The sequence below is a fragment of the Miniopterus natalensis genome, chromosome 2, assembly GCF_054644295.1.
Source record: "Miniopterus natalensis isolate mMinNat1 chromosome 2, mMinNat1.hap1, whole genome shotgun sequence".
Classification (NCBI taxonomy): Eukaryota; Metazoa; Chordata; class Mammalia; order Chiroptera; family Miniopteridae; genus Miniopterus; species Miniopterus natalensis.
The window spans coordinates 170,396,139-170,417,145 of NC_142082.1; positions in this window are offsets into that span (position 1 = coordinate 170,396,139).

A 21,007-nucleotide genomic window follows, 5' to 3' on the forward strand; every position below is an offset into this window, starting at 1 on the left:
CCATAATAAATGATTAATAAATGTTTATTAATTCAATCAGTTAATTTGTTCTAAAGCCACAACTTTAGGAAAGTGTAAATGTTGATTTCTGATTTACCTTGATTTTTCTTCATGTATTAGTTATAAGAAATCGTCAAAAAGAGTCTGAAGCTCAACTGCTTTTCCACTATTCTTTGCCTAGACTAATGGCTCTCCATCATTTTTTACTGAACCCCATTAGACAATGCAAAAAGCCACAGCCCATTTACTCCACCCATTTCTATTTTCTAATGAAAACAAACAAACAATGGTAAGTGCCTAGGAAGTAGGCTGTCAGATTAACCAAACAACCCATAACGAACCACCATTATAAAGATAAAAACAAAATAACAATTTTACGTTTAAAAGGAATAATGAAAGTTATTCAAATCATGACCAACTCAAGAAAATTTTTAATGCAATAAAAACAAATCAGCCTTCCTGAATCTTGTGGGATTTCCAGTAATCTGCAAGTGATCATACACAATAGGAGTTTTTCATCCTGTGTGGCAGTCAGGTGTCTTAGAAGAATATTGAATTATATTCCTCAATAAACTCTAGGAACTGCCTGGTTTTAGTGGATGAATCTCAGATTTTAGTGACTGTTAACTCATTTAGGAATTTACTAGAAAATAAACCTTGGTTGTTTATATAAATGAAAGCCTGTGGAATTGTGGGTAATTCACCTAAAAGAACTAAAGCAGAGACTTGCAATTTTAGATCAGTCTTGGGGTTATTAGGTGGCCCTACGTGGCCCACACTTGGAGAATTACTGATCTGGACAGAAGTACTATCTTTTTCTGGCATTCGAATTCTAAAGTAGATGGTGAATATTAGACTGTCTCAATTTATAAATTCAGGTAAACTTTATGAAATAAAAATGGTAATTTAAGGTTTCTAATTTTATCAACAGGAACTGGGGGAAATGTGAGTTAATAAAATAAATCAAAGCCCTTGGACCTCTTGGGTCCAAAATGTATTATACAAGCACATTATCTATTGTATCTCTAATTAATTCTAATATCTCAGTGTCTCTAAGCTGGCTGGAATCAGCCTCACCTTTCTTCTGAAAGAGGTCATATTACAAGCTTAACTACTGTCCTTCCTCATGGAATTTGTCCTGGGTTGACCACACTCGTATTATACTCAAGACTGATGCACTGGGAGCCCCTTTGTGGGCTCACCCAGATTCTTTTCAATATAAGGGTCCTGTAATTAAGGCTGGGAGGTGTGGTTTTGAGTGAGTGCCCTGCAGATTGCTCATTACTATGCCATCTGAACAATTTAATAACCTTTTTAATTAATCCAAAATTGGCATGTCCCCCTTCAGGCTACAGTGCAGCTTTTGCAAGAGTTGGTCTCTTGGTAGTTCTCAATTTAGCTTATTATTTGAAACCTAAATCTGCCCAGGCTAATGAGCGTGACCAATTCCTCTTACCAAGACCACATAGGAGCCTCCATCTGCACTTCACTAAAGGGTGAGAGGACCAGATGGCTCGCGGTGATATTCTGGTTCTTGGCTTTTTAAAGAAGTTCCCATCCGTCTAGAGATGAAAGAAAATAATTTATAGAGTAGTTGAAAATCACTTTTTACTTTCACTTTCTTGTTCTTTTATTATTATTATTTTCTCAATTCCAGGTTTGACTTTTAGAACTTTTAGTCTCAATTAGTCCTTCATACTTTGGTGTTGGATATAATTTAAAATAACGATTTTTGGTAATGGAATATTCTGAAGGTTTAGTATTCCTGAAGAAACTAGTTATCAGAACGCATTTAAAATACATTGTTGGCAAGACTGAGCTCGCACTTAATTTTTTAACTTGGAAAGATAGGACTAGGGGATGCTCACTTTTTAAAGCCAGAAAAAAGATGTGTGTGTGTGTGTGTGTGTGTGTATTTCACCTGGCCACAGTCTCCAATGTTTGAGCTACTTTCCCCCAACCAAATGGAAGATTACTGGCCTTAAAATGTAGCCCAGTTGTTTCTGGAGACTCATTAAAGAATGCTTCACAAAAGCCCACTCTCTCCTGCTTTTCAGTTTTGTTCACTGTGGCCTGTCCACTCCCTTCTCCATCGTCAGGCTTACTTGTTTGTCCTGGGACAAATGCTCCCAGCCACCATTGCTGAGAATCTCAATCGCTCATTCTTACAACAGGCATGAGTTGAGTACTTGCACGTGGCCAGTGCTATGCTACAGATTCTTAACACTAGTGTCTTTGCCTACGCTGCTGTCCCCATACACTCCCCAAAAGTCTCTTCTTGAGGTACGACAGTGGGGCTGCAGTCCACACAGGGGTAGGATGCCCTCTCCCCATTGGCACCTGCTCACACCAGCGCTCTAAAGCTTACAAATAGCCCCTAGCTCTTGCCGAACAAAGAAAGGTCTGACATACAGGTTTTCCTGGTTATACTCACTCCATCCAAGACTCAGAGATGGATGAGATTTGAGTCTCTTGAGGATGAGATTTGCCCAACTCTTAAGTTCTGAGCACCCTTCCTGGCAGTCGTGTATGTGAGAAGAAAACGTGTCTAGGAGAGTTGCCTGGGAATGGAGATTCAGCCCTGCGATGTGGCAGTGGGAGCTCTGCTTTCCTGTCCCACGGCAGTGAGCTTGAAGAAAAAACATCTTGCATCAGGAGGTCCCATCAGAGCTTCGCACCGGCCCAGTGCCATGCACAGTGACCTCCCACTTGACAGGGTCGACAGTGAAGAAAGCCTCCCTGTTAGTACCAAGCCAGCATCCTCCGTCAGAGTGGCGCATTATTGCAGCTGATGGCAGGTGGGGCGGCTGTGCGTGCGTGGGGACAGAGGACATATAGGAAATCTCTGTACCTCCCTCTCAAAATTGCTCTCGCCGCCTCCCGCAAACCCTGAAGAGCAGGCCCGGTGACACCCTGACGGGAGTGTCCAGCCTCTGGCTGTCTGTTTCAGCCGCCACCATGCCCTGGGCTCCTGCCCCAAGTACAAATTCAGATGCACTTTGCAGGAGTGGATCAGCCCAAGCCTGTCTGCCGGTGACGCGCAGCGGGGCTCACCTTTGCTTATACACAGCAAGGAGCCTGATTCCGCCTGAATCGCTGAGCTTCGGTTACCCCTTTTCTATTCTGTCGGATTATTTTGTTGGCGTTTGAGAACTCTGGGGAACAAACTGCCATGCTTAAAAGCATCAGGTGTCCCCCCAGGCCCGCACACTGCCTGTGTCCCCTGTGCGGCTCTGAGCTAAGAAGCCACGTGCCAAACGCCTGAGCCACTTCCACGTGCCCATCAGTGTGGACGAAGCGCTCGGCCCCAGCACGGGGCCTCTCCGGAGCTGCCCTGGAGCGGTCCTCCGCCCCGTAAACTCTTCCCTCCTGCCGGGGAAAGCAGAGTGAGCAACAGCACTGACCAGAAAGTGCTAGACGGCATGTGTGTATAAAAACAATGAGCAGAAGAGGTCTTTTTGTCGTATCTTTTTAATTGGAAGAAAATGCTGGCTTTTGAGTGACAATATTTGCTACATTTCCCTAAATACAACACCTTGAAAAAAGCCAGAGGGCCAATAGGCATATGGAAAGGATATGGGTGTTGAATGTCAGGTGCCCTCAGGTAAGATATTTAACCTCTGATGTACAGCAGCCCCATCTCCAGCATGAGCACTGGGATGGTGAAGAATTCATTGTGACAAAGCACACAGTTCATAAGATATGCAGGTCTCTCCCCCCCTCCCCCCTTTAAGGGCTAGAAAAAGGGGAAGAAAACCCAACGCTGAGGGCTGACCATGAATTTCTGTGGGGGAGGAAAAGGTTTCCCTCGACCCACTTAGGGTCCCTGGCTGGGTCTAAAAATTAAACTGACAAAGACAGATTCACAGGAGAAACACACACATGTATTTAAGCGTCACATAACCCGGGAGCCTTCACAAGGAAATGAAGATGCAAAGAAGCAGTGAGACCTGTGTGTTTTTATGCTGCGTTTGCTGCACAGCACCAGCCGTGGAGGAATATGACAGGTTGAGGGGTGCGGGGAAACTGTACAAAGTACAGGAAGCCCAGCAGGGCCTGTTTGTTCGGATTCTTCTCGGAGTCCTGTTATCTGTGGAAATGAGGGTGCTCCTTTCCTCCAGTACAGGGAAGGCACCTCTCACAGGAGGGTTATGACCTGTTTCAAGGAAGAGGGCCGGGGGGAAGGTCAGAGTGACCTTCAGCTTACAGTTCTCAATATGCCAAGGTGCCATATTTTGGGCTAATATGTCCCGAACCCCATCATCTCCAGTGACTCAAGCACAAGAATTTGTGCACAAAGATGGTTACTACATTGTGCAGAGTGGAAAGATCCGTGTCTTTGCCTTTCCTCCTTCGATCCCTTCCTCACTGCCCGCTCTCACAACCTTATTTGTTCAAGTCTACTTTTTGGTTGGGGAGGGGGGGAGGAGTGGGAGAGGCCACACTTGGCTGAATGTCAAGTTGACTTCTATGGCTCTGTTTCTGTGGGCAGAGGCCCTGCCTGGGCAGGCTCCACTCTGCTGAGTATTTTTCTGTCATTTTAAAAGACAACAGCAAAGATGCAAATTGCAGAGCCTGCTGGGGAGACAGGCACACAAAGAGGCAATTCAGGCGACAAGTGTGCAGGGAACGGAGGGGGCGGAGGAGGGGGCCTAGGCAGGGCACATTCTTCAGGTTCTTTCTTCTGCCTTTTGTGAGCGGATTTATTGGCTTGTTATGCATTAAGGAAATGCTGTGAGGCTTGGTGGCCTCTGGGCTTGGGAGGCCCTTCAGAATTCTAAACTGCAGGCATCTTGGGACTCTCCACCTCCTGGGGTCCCCTGAGAACCCTGGGAATGGGCTCCTCAGCAGATATGAATCGTATTTTTGTTCAAGGCAGCAAGAATAGGGTACAGTACATGACACGGGCAGGTAAAAGTCACAGCTTCCTGGTGTCCGATGCAGCCCCCACTTCACCCCCACCCTTACCCCCACCTCAGCCATTCTCCACCGCACCTAGGGCATCTTTGTCAGCTATAGGCCTCTCCTGGACCCAAACTGTGCTCCTTGAAGGAAACCCCATGCTCTGACTGCCACAAGCATGCTTCTCCTCCCCTGGACCTCACATGTAGCCCTCCACTGGCTGGGGTTTGATTCCTGCAGGGGCAGAGCATCGCGGTGTCCGAAGATTTGGGTTCCGGGGACAGCCCTAATTGGCACTGTGATTCTGGGCAAGTCACTCTCCCCCTCTAGGCCTGTTACCTCTTCTGTAAAACGAGGGGGTTGGGCTGGGGTCTTCAGAACCCTGTCCTGCTCTGATAGTCGGAACCTCAGGGGCTCTAATTGCCTCATTAGAACACCAGGGAATGCCTTTCTAGTAATTGTCTCCCCAGCTCCTGTCCTACCCACTCCCTACTGGGCTCTGCCTCCCAGGAAACAAAAGCAGCTGCTCTCTCCTCTGGGGCTGTCTCAGAATCTGCGAGCCCTTCTTGTCAGCAGATGTGCGCAGGCATTCTCTGTCTCGCTCACTCTGTCTGAGGCCTCTCTCCAAGGGCCTTCTGAGTGCCCCCTTTGAGCCTGCTCTTGTCTGTTTTCTGTTCCTTGGCTAGCGGAGCTGGCCTCTCTCCCAGGTGAGATTAAAGTTTCCTTTATTACTGGCCATCTTGCACATGAATTTGGCGATGGGCACTTTACAAATAACCACATGCGTTGTAGTTGTGATCAAGTCAGCCCAGACTCCAGGTGAAATGGCTCCGATGCAAATGGCAGTGAATGGGTGGAGAAAGTTAATCTCCCAGAACTGTCCCTGAAGAAATACACATTCATAGGTTCAACAGCTGCCCTGAAGAGATGGTCTCTGCTAAACAGAGGATATTTTATTTTCTGTGTTTTAAGAACCAGGCACAAATGGAGTAGAAAGCATGGTTTTAAAATTGGCCAAAAGAGCCTGTCCAATAAGTCTCTTACAAAATTCTTAATGCGTATAGCAGTGTGTACATTTCTGAGAGGTCAAGAAATAGTTTTTGCATGTTCATCTGGGCCTGTGCAAGGCAAGAGATTGGAGACATGGGAGGGGCTTGGTGGGAAACTCAGGTCTACTTGGAGACCAAAGAAAACCAAGTCTGGTAGAATCCAGAATATCAGAGGTCTAAAAACAGAGTGAGTCTAGGAAGGCAGCTGAGGGAGGAAGGGTCAGGCAGATTTTGGGAGATCATGGTGTTATGGGTGGAAGTGGAGTTCTTGGGGTGCCATGAGAAAAAGAATTTCCTGAGACCTGCATGAGAGGATGGGGTTTCATGAAAAGCATTATTGATGATGTGAAATTAAGGGGATTTCCCTCCAGGATCCCATCTCTGTCTGTCTTTCCATGGAAGAAGTCCAATCTTGACTTCAGCAGGGCCAGAATTAAGGCCACTGCCCAGAGTTTCTGTTCCATATTAAAATCCAGTACAGTCCAGCATCTTGCTAGCTTAGCTTGTGTTCCCAGATGTAGGCTATTGCACGTGGGGTCCACACGGCCATGGGCCATGTGGCTGCTTAGGGCCACATGATTATGGAGAGAGAACAAGAGAGCACACAGGCGAGTGTGGGTCACAGAGCAAGAGAGAGCAAGAGGGAACAAGAGCCTGAGGAAACTTTGGGGATTTTAACCAGGAGCTTCATCAAATTAACCAATCAACCTTCCAAGACCTTGTGTGCTTCTGAGGGGTCCACCCCCTAGCCAATGCACTGTTCCCCAGGCTAGAATGACAAGCAAACTCCTTCCCTACATCACCCCAACTTCACTGTGCATGCACCTATCTCCCCCTTTGTTGGATCCCTTCCCCCAGTGATCTGCAGGGAATGGACTGGTGGTTCCGTGGGGAGTATGAAGCTGTAACTTCCAGGTGAAGCTGCCCAGATAACCAGGCTTATGATGTGTGGCCTCCCCTTTGCTTTCTTCTTATTATTAATATTAACTAGTTAATTACAGTGATTACAATGGCAGGTAGGGTCTGGTGTCCAATGAGGCAAAGATTGAGGCCCCAGCAGATAGACATAATAGTGATTTGTGCTCTTAGAGGAGAGCCAGCCACTGCTCTCTGCCCTTCTTATGTCCCTGTGGAGGGTGTGTGCTCATGCATGGCAGGTTTGTGTGCAAAGACAGAGCTTGGTGGGTAATAGCTGTTTCTGATTTATTCAAGAGCTTTCCTTCAGTCATGTCATGTGAGGTTAAAGAGTGTGGATTCTGGCATTAGACAGAATGGGTTCAAATGCTAGATCTGCCTGTTTACTAGCTGTTAGCCTGTGCCTCAATTTTCTCCTCTGCAAATTGGGAATAATAATAGCAATTGCCTCATAGGGTGGTTGGGAGGATTCAAAGTACGTGGTGTAGTGCCTAATACATTGGAGGGTTCCGTAAATGTCAAGTATCATTACTTTGTTTTTACATTCATTTATTGAGGACTCTAAAGAGAGCGAGAGGACAGAAAGATTCTTTAGCTACTTTAGCATGCATCAGAATGACTTGGAGGAATTGCTGAAACATTTCTGGGAGCCATCCCCAGAGTATGTTCCATGGAACATACTTTGAGAACCACTGCTCTATATCCTATACACAGGACATGTGTACAAATGAGAACATTGTTTACTTAACAAACACCTGATTAGCACTTACCATGCACCAGACTTGAACATATATACAACACATAGTATTACAAATGTTGACTCATTTACTCCTTACAGAGACCCTATGTGGCACGCTCTATTATACCCACTTTATAGATAAGAACACTGAGGCCCAGAGAAATTAAGTAAGTTGCCCAGGCACTCTCAGCTAGTAAGTGACCATTTTATAAAACTGAATAAGTGCCACAAGAGATACAAAACCTCCAATAGGAAGCACAGAGCTTTAAGGTTCTCAGGAAATGTTTGGCATCTCCTGGGTTTTTGCTCTGGGCAGCAGGCTTTGGTAGGTCCTAGCTGAGGCCCCGGGTTCAGGCAGTGCAGGTGCGGTGGGAGAAGCAGAGACTCTGGAGCCAAAGGAGAGTTAGAATCCAGGGCTGCCACGTGTGAGTCGTGTGGTCTTGAGCAAAAGAGTTTATCTTCCTGTGCCATTTTCTTCATCTAAAAGAAGAAGAGAAAAACCCTGGCTGGTGTGGCTCAGCGGATTGGATCGTTGTCCCGTATCCTGAAGGGTTGCGGGTTCGATCCGTGGTTGGGGTGCGCAGGGAGGGCAGCCAGTTGATGTTCTCTCTCACGCTGGTCTCTCCCTCTCTCCCCTCCCTCCCTTCCCTCTCCTTTCCCTTCTCTCTAGAATCGATGTGCATATCCTCCGGTGAACATTAAAAAATAATAACAATAAAGAAGTAAAAGAAGAAAAGTGAATAAGAATAATAACACCTAGCCAGCAAGGGGTTTGTCAGGAGCAAAATGAGAAAGCTCCTAGGAGGTCCTTGGAAGAGAGCAGACGCTCCCTGAACAGCCCCTTTCCTAGTTTCTGCATCCCACTGTCCCCCTCACCTTGTGCCATCAGTAATGGCTTTCGCTTGGTGGTGATAACGTATTCACTTCTCTCCCCCTAGATTACGTTTTCCTCAGCCCAATTTCAGTTTCTCTTTATCAATGTGTAGCATCTTAGGGTGACAGAACTAGAAAATACCTTAGATCATTTATTCCTGGCTGTAGATCCAAGCCGCTCGGAGACTGAAGCATATATTCCATTTCTTCATATCCTGTGTTAGGTTGGAGTATCCTTCAAAAGTATTCACTCCTTCCTCCTAATTCCCATGAGAAGAACCTCCTCCCCCCTCCAGTGTTAGCTTAGGCTTTGTTTTGGTCGAGTGAATATTAAACAGACATGATGTAGTGGAGTCTTGAAATGAGCTTGTGAAGTTACGCTGGCTCCTTTGCACCTCTGCTGTTGCCGTGAGAAGATGTGCCCAATCCAGCACGCTGGGCCTTGGAGCAGGGAAAGAGGCGGGTGGAGCGGAGCTGAGCTGCCTCAGTGGCGCCAGCTCTTATCAGGCAGCCCCCAGCTGACCCCTAGATGTCACCGAGCCAGCCAGGATCAGCAGTCATCCAGCCAAGCCCTTCAGCTATGTCCAGCCAGCTCACAGTCTTGCGGCCTACATACATATTAATATATTCCATTGAAATATCGTGGGTCTTTTTTTGTTATGTTTTTATGGATTTGAGAGAGAGGAAGGGAGAGGGAGAGAAACATGGATGTGAGAGAGAAACATCAATTGGTTGCCTCCGAGTACACGCCTCAACTGGGGATCGAATCCACAACCTGGGTATGTGCCCTGACCAGTAATCGAACCCACGACCATCTGTGGATGGGATGACACTCCAACTGAGTCACACTAGCCAGGGCTTTTGTGGTTCTTTGTTGAGGGCCTGATCTTGGCTTCATCTCCAGAGATTCTGGTTAACAGGCTTGGGAACCCAGGAATTTGTATTTCTGAAGCTCCCTCCAACCCCCCACCAAATATGATTATGATATTCAGCTAGATTTGGAAACCACTGATCTCCTCTAATCTCCTCTTCTCTTAGAGGGAGATGCTGAGAGCCAGAAAGATAAAGTGACTTGCCCACAGTCTTAACACCTGCCAAGGTCAGTTTTAGAACCCTAGATATTTTTATATTAATACTCTTCCTACTCTATGACACTGTTCCCATTGGAAACAAAAAACAAAAACACTAGTTACCATGGAAGAAGCAATTCTTCTTGTCCGCATCACTTAGATGCTTTGTGCTGGAGTATTTCAGCCCCACACTGATATCCACCCTTTGAAACCTGCTGATGAAAGGACACACAACGGAAAGAGTATATTGACTTTGGTTGTAATTGTATTTACTGTGCCAAACGCCTCAGCTCAGGGTAAAAATGCGGTCACTAGATCATGAGCTTGAGAGGGAATTTAAAGTACAGTATTCTTTTTCAACTTGGGAAAGTTTATGCGACTTCTAGGCAATTATTTCTTGTAGGAATAAAAATGTGTTAACTCTTTCATCCTGCTCCTCTTGCCGTGGTTTCTCCTCATTAGCGGCTCCCTTCCTCTCGAGCTGCTGTGATGCCCTCCCAGTGCTGAATCTATTACTGTTGAAGCTGGGCTTTATAGACCTGACCAAAATACAGATTGGCAAAAGGAAATGTCTGCCTAGAGTCCGACTGATGTTTATTGAGCACCTGCTATGTGCCCTGCTCTGTACAAACTGCTTGCTCATACACTACTTTTTAAATTAAATGTACAGGAATTTGCAAGGAGTGGGCGTAGACTGTGTAGAAGGTAAAGAGGAGAGACACTCGTGGCTGTTATTACAAACTCCTTTTGTGACATTTCTCTACTTGCCAACAATCTCCTGTTTAATTTGTTGAGTAGGGAAGGATCCTCTTTCCCATATCAACCCTCTAGCCCAAACATCACCCTGTTCCACAACTTTACCATGCCAAGGGCTGCTTAAGTAAATAAAGGCAGACAAGGTGCTAAATATTTCTTGGCTGAACCAGGCAGGAACAGGGGCTCCTTCTTGGTCTAAGGTTCTTATTGCTCTCCATGTGGGTCATTGCCATGTCCCCTCTAGACTTCTCCCCACCAGTTTTTCCCCTGCCTAATCTGCACTACCCAACTCACCCTTCAAAATGCCATGTCTCCAGAACACAACCCCTGAGAAGGCGCATTCATATAGATCTCCCTGCTGAAATCCTTCACCATCTTTCCGTTATGACGTTGCTCCATTCCCACAGAATCTCTTTATTCTGCTCTGGACAGTCCACCCCTAAATTCTTACTCCTCTACTTTTTCTCTTCTTAAGTTGGGCTACAAATACATATGTGTGTACACACACCCACACATGAAATGATAATCTCTGCTTTCAAGCCTTTCCACTTGCTTTCTCCCAGCCTGAGAATCTCTGCCTCCACATTGAGTGTGTTTTCCTCAGGGGTCTTGCAGTATAAATGAGAGGAGCTGTTGGGTGAGAGACAATAAGGAGTAATGGGGAGCCTGGCAAACTGGATAAGGAATACCAGGTCTAAAAGGCACAGTCACTACTTGTTCCACAGCCACAAGCGTCAGCACATAACGGTAAAAAGAGGACTCTGGAGCCTGGTTTCCAGGGTTAAAATCTTAGGCTTACCACTTTTTAGCTATGTGGCTTTGGGCAAGTTGTTTAACCTCTCTGTGCCTTGGTTTTCTCATCTGTAAAGTGGGGGTAATAAGACCTATTGAATTATTATGAGAAAATGCCTCTTGAGCCATTTTTCCTCAGCTACAGGTGTGATATTGTTTCTAACCATACGCCAGGTTCTCAGCTTCAAATTTAGCCTTGAATTCCTGCTCTGGGCACTAAGCATTTCCCATTTCGGAGAGCATTCTGTTAACCATTGCCAGCAGAGGGCGCTGGAGGGACACTGTGGGAGGAGTTTGGGGGGGGGGTCTTCTCTTCCTTGTTCTGGTGGGATTCCTTTTCCTTCTTGCCTTGCAGCATGGTCCATCAGTGGCGTGTGTGTATGCGTGTTTGTATGCGTGTGTGTGTGTGTGTGTGTCATCTGGTACTGCTCCTTCCCAGTCCTATGCCCAGAGTATGAGGTCCCTTGGCCAACTTGCAGCGCGGGCCTGGGCTTGGTGACCACCTTGCTGTGGCCCTCAGGCCGCCCACTTCAGGGCGCCTACCACGCTCCGTGTGCCTACCCCCGGCGCTGACTTACCTGCACCCGGAGGGCTGGTTCCTGCTCGCTCTGCCGCTGTGAGCCAGCTCTGGCTCAGGCAACCCAGCAAACGTCTCAGCCATTCATTTTCTCCAGTGAGGTCTGAGCCCCAGCTGTGGGTGCTCTCCCTCAGCCTTAGGGCATCCTTTGGAGTGTTCTTCACATCTTTGTATTTACTTTTCCGTCATAGGTTAATCATTCTTCCTATTAAATTGCCCCTGTTTAAATCACTGCATGATTTCTGTCTCCTGATTAACCCCAGACTTATAAATATCTTGAATCTAAACTTACTCCTTGGAAACTCAGACATTCCGGTTACAGTCTTTTCTCTATGTCTATTTATACTGAACTTGCTTACTTTCCTACCAACAGGCTACTTGGTGCTTAACAGATACTCGTTGAGCTCACATGCAGCCTGGTGAATGTGTGTCTGCAAAGCCCTTAAACCTAAAGAGACTACTGATATGGACTGTGGACTAGACTGTTGCTTCTCAACATGCTATCTGTGATAAACGTCCATTTTTTAAAAATTTAATTTCCAAATTGGTCATAAACCAATACTTCTGTGAAGCATAATAAAAATGAACTACTACCAGTAGCATAAACATTTTTAAAAAGACATACAAAACATACAAGCCCAGTTTTTAGCATTAGATTCAATAGACTGACTTGATTATTCTGTGAAACTGCTATAAAAGTTTCTAAATACTCTCAACTTCTATACTTGCATTGCCATGGGTGGTGACCTTGTGCAGACCATTCCTTAACCAGCACTGATCTGAGCTTTTGCTTTTCACCAACACCAGGAATCATATTGCATCTACACCCTGATTTTCAAATCTGATCCTCTCATTGCACCTTGCTTGCATTTTGGGGTTTGCTTTACTACTTTTGGGGACAGTGAAAGGACTCTCATCCATCCTCTGGTTCTGTCCATGTGCCATCTCCAGCACATGCTCCTATCAGCATCACTTCCATGAGACATCTTAGCCTAACGTGCTAACTTTGGTCTCTTTGCCATCGGCACGGTCCCTCTTCCATTTATCAGGAGGTAATAGCTGTGACAATAAAGTGTGCCCATATTTCCCTGGGCTCTCGGCCACTGAATTCATAAAGAGACACACCACCATTCTTCCTGCCGCCCCCCACTATGGTTGCAGCTGATAAGAGCCAGGAGCTGAGGGTTATTTGCATATGTGAGTTGTCTTAATAGCATGGGTTGCACCTATTATTACAGCCAAAAGCCATGTGTCAAAGCCCGAGTTCAGCCAATCAGACAGGAAAATACAAATGAACTGGCTGTGATGTCCAGCAAAAGCACCATAATTGTAGCTTTAAATGTTCAAATAGAGGCTCGCTAGAGTCCCCGATCTCCCCGTTCTTCTATTATGATGTGGGCACAGCATCCTCCAGTCTCTTAATTATTGTCATTACCCTAGTCTATCTAAAACTATATTTGTAAAATTCTTTAGAATCCGTGGTAATTCCACTGAGTTTATTTTCCTGTCTCTCCTCTGGGTTGTGTCCTGCCTTCCCAGCTCAGTCTGTCAGGCAGCGATTCATTCTGCATTCAGCAGAGCCCCCATCCCATTGTTGGTGCTCGCTAGATTGTAATAGAAATGCCACGCGGCCGAGCTGTGAGCCGACGCTGCATTACAATGATACCACCCCAATTTTACAGATGCTGCCCAGTGCCAAAGAGCTTTAATAAAATGCTCAAGGTCACCGAGCAAATCCGATGCAGAAGCAGGGGTGGGACCAGCTGTTGTGAATTTTGAGCCCAAATCTCATTTCTTCGTATAACACCGCCTCTCCAAACCACAAGAGATACTCTTATCAATGTTGTTTGGTGAGTGTTCAGTTCGCTGCAGTCGATACCGTCATGTGAAATCTTCAGGTGGCAGGAGTGTGCTGGAGCCAGGCTTCACCTGCGCGAACCCCGGCGTTAGCGCCGCGGCAGCTCGCACGCAGCCAGGAAATCTGTAGCCACGGTTCATGCTGGTTGTTAAGAGTATATCCGCTGGGAAGTTATTCTAGGGTGACCATGGTCAGTGCTGGTGTTCATTAAAACAACAGTGACAAAAACAAACCCCACAACCCACCTGAAACAAAATCGAAACTACCAGGAAGGTGGCCCATGGCTCCTATAGAAGACACAGAACTCTAGCCCTAATAATCCAAGTAACCAATCTCCAAATAATGGTAATATCGAATACTCTTTTTTCAAACACTACCTTTTTCCTCCCTCCTTCTCTCTTTCCTGTTTCCCAGGATATTCTGATCACTTCTAGCCCCTACCACACACCTCATCCCCCCAGTCATTGATTGGTGTTGGGACAAGGCCAGTTGAAACAGACATGAGGGAAACTAGATTAAATATGATTTAATGTAAATTGCCAGTATGCATTCTAGGTGGTTAACATTTATGTGTTAACTACTCAGAGCTAATACTATGATGAGTGTTTTACATACATTTGTTCTAATTCTTAAATTAGCCTAGTAAGGTACATTTTATAGATGAGAAAACTGAGTCTTGGAGAAGGTAACTTGCCCATGATCTAGATAGTAGGTAACTGGCTTTCAGATTGGGTCTCTCTGGTTCTAAATCCTATCCTTCTGCCCCACTCTGCACCATCCCTTTAAGAGATGGAAAATGACATTTGATGTTGGCCGTGGTTTATTTATTTACCTTTGACACCAATTATTTAAGTGCACGGTTGGAGCTGCAATGGGAGGCAGTGTGAGCTGTTCAAAATGCAAACAAGCTCTGGATACTGAATGTAGAACAACTTAAAAAAATAGAAGCCAGTGCTCTGACTCTGGTTTCTAGGTTCTATTTTGGATTGCCAAGTGCTAATCATAAAATCAGAAGAAAGTGATGAGAAAGGGATCATAATTTCCCTGGCATGCAGAGTCATTCTTTCTTGCTTTAAAGCTTGACTGTTAGAGGGCCTGAGAAGGGACATGAACTGGGAAAATGAAGCTTTCTCTGTTCTACCAGCATTCCCTACCCGCTCTCCAGTTCCATGTGTATACTCCTCCCCTACCTCTTCCAAACCATTTAACTTTTTTGACTAAATTAGATTAAGTAAGACAGGCCTAGGAATTCACCTTGTCCCAGGGATGGGTAGATGTCTATGATAATATCTGTGGCTGATTTGGGGCAAAACAGAATGGCAATAATTATAAGAATATCTTCAATATATTTGACTCCTTTCTTTTTTTGGCTTTATTGAGGTACAATAAGAATTGTATATATTTAAGGTATAGGCCTTGATGTTTTGATATAGGTATACAATGTGAAATGATCACCACAGTCACTCTAATCAATGTAGTCATCACCTCACATAGTTATCTCTTGGGAGGGGGCATGAATGCTTATAATCTACCCTCTTAGCATATTTAAAGTATGCAATACTATATTTTTAATAAATTGACAATTTAATAGTCACATTGCTGCACATTAGAGTCCCAGAGTTTATTCATCTTGTGTAACTGAAACTTTATACCCTTTGGCCAATTCTTTTCATTTCCCCTTTCCCCCAACCTTGGTAAGCAGCTTTCTACTCTGTTAGGAGTTAAACTATTAAGTGAGGTCATGTAGTATTTGCCTTTATGTACCTGGCTAATTCCCTGAACATAATGTGTCTTCCAGCTTCATCCACGTTGTCTTCAAATGGCAGGATTTCCTTTTTAAAGACTGAATAACATTTACTGTGTAGAACACACACACACACACACACACACACACACACACACACACACACACACACACACACACACACACACACACACACACACACACACACACACCCCCAACCCATCCATGGACATTTAATTTGTTTCCTTGTCTTGGCTATTTGAATAATGTTGCCATTTGAATAAATGAGCATGGGGTGCAGGTATTGCTTTGATATACTGATTTCATTTTCTTTGGATATATAACAAGAAGTGGGGTTACTGGATCCTATAGCAGTTCTATTTTTAATTTTTCAAGGACCCTCCATACTGTTTTTGATAATGACTGTGCCAATTTACATTTCCCTAAACAGTGTGCCAGGGTTCCGTTTTCTCCACATCGTTGTCAAAACTTGTTAGCTTTTATCTTTTTGATAATAGCCATCCTAACAAGCGTGAGGTGATACTTCACGATGGTCCTGACGCGCCTTTTCCTGGTGATTAGTAATGTTGAGTCTTTTCATGTATCTGTTGGCCTTTTGCATGTCTGTCTTCTTTGGAGAAATAGCTTTTCAGCTCCTTTGCCCACTTCTTGAAGTTTTGGGGTTTTTTGTTTGTTTGCTATTGAGTTAGAGCTTCTTGTATATTTTAGACATTAACCTTTTATCAGATAGATGTTCGTAAGCATTTTCTCCCGTTCGGTAGCCTTTCCACTCTGTTGGTTGTTTACTGTGCAGAAGCATTTAGTTTGATGGGGTCTCACTTATCTATTTTTGCTTTATGTTACCTGTGCCTTTGGTGCCATATCCAAAAAAAAATCTCTGCCCAGACCAAAGTTTGACTGTTTTCTTTGTTTGTACAAGGTTATAGAATATACTGACGCTTGATTTGTTCAGAACTGAGAGGCAGCGGTTAATGTCTTCCTTTTGCACATGTCTGGACTGGGGCATGTGGCCACGCTGAAAGATTTGTGAGGGAGTGCAGTCAGCTACGGGGGACTATGAGGCAAAATCTGGAATTTCTAATTTCTCATTTGATGTTAAGTTAACAATACTTAGATGTTCAGGTACTGCTGGTATTTTCTTCATTAAAACTCTTTTAATTTTATAACAAATTTCTGGCCGAAATATGTAGACTTACCATCAAAGCAGTACTTCTATAATTAGATTCTAACACTGTGCTAGTCATACTCTGCTCACCAAGGGAGGGCTATGTGAGAATGTCCTGAATGACGTCAAGCAGAGTGTTATATCCTAGGAGGACACTAGGGACAGGAAGACATGATTCTACCTTCAAAATGCTCCAAGTCTGCTTCGAGAAACTAAACTCAGTCCTGTGAATTCATCACAGCTCAAAATATGAGGTGCTGACCAAGACAACCAGAGGGGTCAGTGGGCCAGAGAGGCTGACTAGAGATGGCAAGGTGCATGGAAGACTATGGTTGAGTCATGAAGGATGGACAAAAATGAGAGGTGAGCACCCCATGCAACATTTGTATAGTGCCTTTTAGTTGGCAAAGTGTTTCCACATTCACCATGGGCTTGAGCCCTACAACCACTTGGCACAAAATGTTATTATTCTCATTTTACTGATGAGGATCCTAAAGCTCAGAGAGGTTAGGAAGACTGCCTAAGATAACACAGCTTATAAGGGGTAGACCTTAGAGTCAAATCTACATCTGCTGCTTGCTCTTTGGTGCCAAATTCTGGAAGGTGATAAAACCAGGCAGAGGGCAATTATTATTAATTCTAGATAAAGGATATTATACAATGAAAATGGGGTACAAGAAGGTTAGAAGGATAGGAGACAGGGAGAGGAACCAAGGATCTCCCCCAGCCACCAAAGCACTTGTGCTACATCTGTTGTGTGTTCATGACACTTGGTGGTACTTGTCCAATTCTGGTGTGTCTGAGCCCCGGACTCTAAGCTCCTGGACCACAGGGCTTCCCCTTTGATATCAGTAAGGTCCAGAATGCTGCTCATCTAGTAGGAAGTTCTAATACACACACAGACATATTACATATATACATTTATAAATTTATAGATCTTGTTGTTAACCTTTACCTGAGGATATTTTTTCCATTGATTTTTTTTTTTTTTTAGAGACAGTGGAAGGGATTGGGAAAGACAGAGGGAGAGGAACATTGATGTGAGAGACACATGATTGGTTGCCTCCCGCACACACCCCGACCAGGGCTGGGGATCAAGCCTGCAACCGAGTTATGTGCCCTTGGCCGGAATTGAACCCAGGACCCTTCAGTCTGCAGGCCGACGCTCTAACCACTGAGCCAAACCGGCTAGGGCACCTAATAATATTTTGAATGAATGAATAAAATAGTCAGAGCTCTGGCCTTGGCACGGAGTAATGATAATCTGGCGAGAGCAGTGGAATCAGGGCAGTGAAGGTGAATCCATGGGAACTGGAGAATGAGAAGTGTTAGGGTTATCAGGGTGGAGCCCCTAAAGAGCTTCTAAGGCCCAGCTAATGTTATTTCTTAACCAGAATGAAGGGACTCATAGGTGCTTGTTTTGGTCTTTAAACAGGAAATATACTTTTATATATTTTATATTTCATGCATAAAATGGAAAAAAATAGAAATAGAAAAAAATAGATGCCATTTGGTGGCAGGCTTAGTATGAAGGATGAAAGCGAAGGAAATAACAGAAAGAACTCAAGTTTATTGGTGTGACACTTAAAGAATGGTTGCCTGACAGAAGTGGGACGCTGGGAGGCAGACGTGAGGTCAATTTTGGACATTTTCAGGGAGCCATCTGTGCACCTGCAGGTTGTCGCAGAGCCATGCCTCCATCCTGGGAAGTCCCTTGTTCCCTTTACTCCTGGCCCCATTTCCTAGAGAGTTGACTTTCTTCTTTCAAATGCCAGCATCTTCTTGATATTAGCAGGGCTGCTCTTCTCCCCAAACTGATTTGGTAGCAGGATTATTCTTTTCAGTCTCTCTTTTCATTAATTCCCCTAAACTAAATGCATAGGTACTTTATTTAGAGATTTTACTGCTGGCCTCTGTGGGCCTATAGAGAAAGGTTAGCAAAACCTGTAAGCGCTTGGGGAGTTATAAAGTTTACAGAAATCTTACAAAACTCTGTAACAAGCCAAGTCAGCATTTCTGTGTTTTCAGATAGTATTCAGAAGCCTCTTTTATGTGGTTCTGAGAGCCTTTCTTAGATGATTCTAAAGTTCAGATAGTATAAACTTTTTATACATATAACTAATCCTGGTCTCATGCTTATAGTGTGCCAGGCAGTATTCTATATACATGACATATATTATCTCATTTAAACCTCGAATAAACCCTAGCGCCGTGTACTATTATTATCATCTCTATTTTACTGATGAGGATTGTGAGGCATTGACATGTGAACACTGAGCCCCAGTTTACACAACTAATATGTAGAAACGCTGAAATTTGAGGCCAGACAGCCTGATTTCGGAGTCTGTCCACCTGTCTTAGAGTGTGTGTTGCTCAGACATAGTCCCAGAGGGCTGAGGCCAAGAGCATGGCGAGGTTTGATGCAATCCATGGCTCCCTTCTGAGGCTTAGGTTCCAAGGACGGACCACTTGGCTGAGGTTGTCATTTCTACCCTTAGACGCTCCTCCCCTGGGTTTTAGGCTGTTGTGCAGCCGCAGCAAAGATGCTTCCTTGACCTCTCCTCTGGCTGCCCCAAGAAGTTCAGCTCTTGTCCCAGGCTCTCCCTCCTTTATCTGGTTTCTACAGATTCTTCCCGTGGGTTTTGAAATCATTCTGCACAGACTTGAAGTTGTCTCTCCTTCATCTTTCACTCACTTATTCATTCAACAAATGTTCAACAATTTATTGTGTGCTAAGCACAATGCTAAGACTCTGGGGAATACCTGAATAAATAATTTATCACCCCCATCCTCTAAGGCACTCACAGTCTTATGGGATATACAGATATGGAAATATAGTTCACTGTAGTAAATGCTGCGGAGGAGGTATGTACAAACAGTGAAGGGAGTGCATTTGGTAGGTAACCATGCTGTGGGTATAGAGAGGGTTTTACAATAGAGGTGATTACTTGACTTTGGATCGTTAAAACTTTTCTAAATTTATCAGGATGGAGGGTCATTCCAAAGACAAAAAAGAGCTCATGCATAATTTACAATGGAAGAGAATCATGAATGTGAAGAATTAATTCAGTGATTCACTTGCTTCCCCCTTAACTCTTTTCCGAGTGCCTACCTCGTGCAGAGCTTCATTCTACATGCTGGTGATGCCATGTACATGTAAGGTTAGTTCATTGCCCTGATGGAACTTTCTCTCTCAAGCACTTATTTTCAACAGGGATAAAATCAAGGTGTCGGCAGAGTTGTATTTCTTCTTAGGGAAGACCTGTTTCCTTGAGTTTTCCAGCATCTAGAAGCTGCCTGTTTGCCTTGGCTCATGGCCCCTTTCTCCATCTCCAAAGCCAATAGGTAGCATCTTCAAATCTGTCTCTGACTCTGATCTCTACCCTGTCCTCACATTTCCTTCTCTGCCTCTTCTGCAAAGTTGGTTGCTCAACAAATGCCATTTACATGTGGATGTTACCACAGGTCCATATACCTGACTTTTCCAAGACCTTCGTGTCCCTGATCTTCCAATCTTTTTACTTCCAAGCTCCTAATCAACTAGTCTAACCATTCACAACTCTCCAGGAGTGTATATATTCTTTTACCACACAAAGCCGATGGCCAGGTAAACCACCCAAAGTTTTGTCTAATGAGAGGATTTTCCCCAGTGATGTTTTTCAGAACACTTTTCATTGGTATTTATACACTGAACTAACTCATTTGTAAACCAAGCTAGACTTTTTTCTTTTTTCACCAGCTAGTTATAAGGGACCCCATTGAGGGACCATCGGTGTAAGCTAAGGAGAGGTGATGGTGAACAGCAGTGACATGGGGGTCTGGAACACTTGCTAGTGCAGCAGCTCACTTATGCTCTATAACCCTGTTGTGCTTGACCCCAGATGTACTGTTATGTACCCATTTTATGATGGGTTATTATTGGGCTGTCCAACCTTATGATTTGGGGTATATGGCAGTTCTAACTGCATAGCCACATGATCCCCATGTTCAGACACTAACTTCCAGGCCCCAGTGGCATGCCAGGAACTGTTTTGTGAATATTGTTTAATTTTCCAATGCAGAAGGCACGGCCTTGCTCCAGAATCCTGAGAGGTCTACATCATGGTTCTCCATTAGGACTTGCCCCATAGTTCCATGAGAGGAGTTAGGTTACCTACAGTAGCCCCTATAAGACGGCCCTCACTTTTGATACCAACTGCATGTTTTGGGGGGGTTCTGAAGCTACCCTCCATTTCCATAATGGGCTGGAAGGAGCCACAGGACTTACTAAAAGTTATTATCCTCACAGTTATAGCTTATTTCAGGGGAAGGTTAAAGATTAAAATCAACCAAGGAAAAGAGGACATAGGGCAGAGTCCAGGGAAGTTCCAGATGTGGAGCCTTCATTGTCCCCATCCTGAGGAGTCAGGGTGTTACTTTCTCAGCATTGATGACAACACACATGGAGGACTTCCAGCTAGGAAAGTTCACCCAAACCTCAGAATTTTCAGTTGGGCTCCATTGCATAGGCGTGACTGATTGATTGACCACATGCTGGATTTCAGTC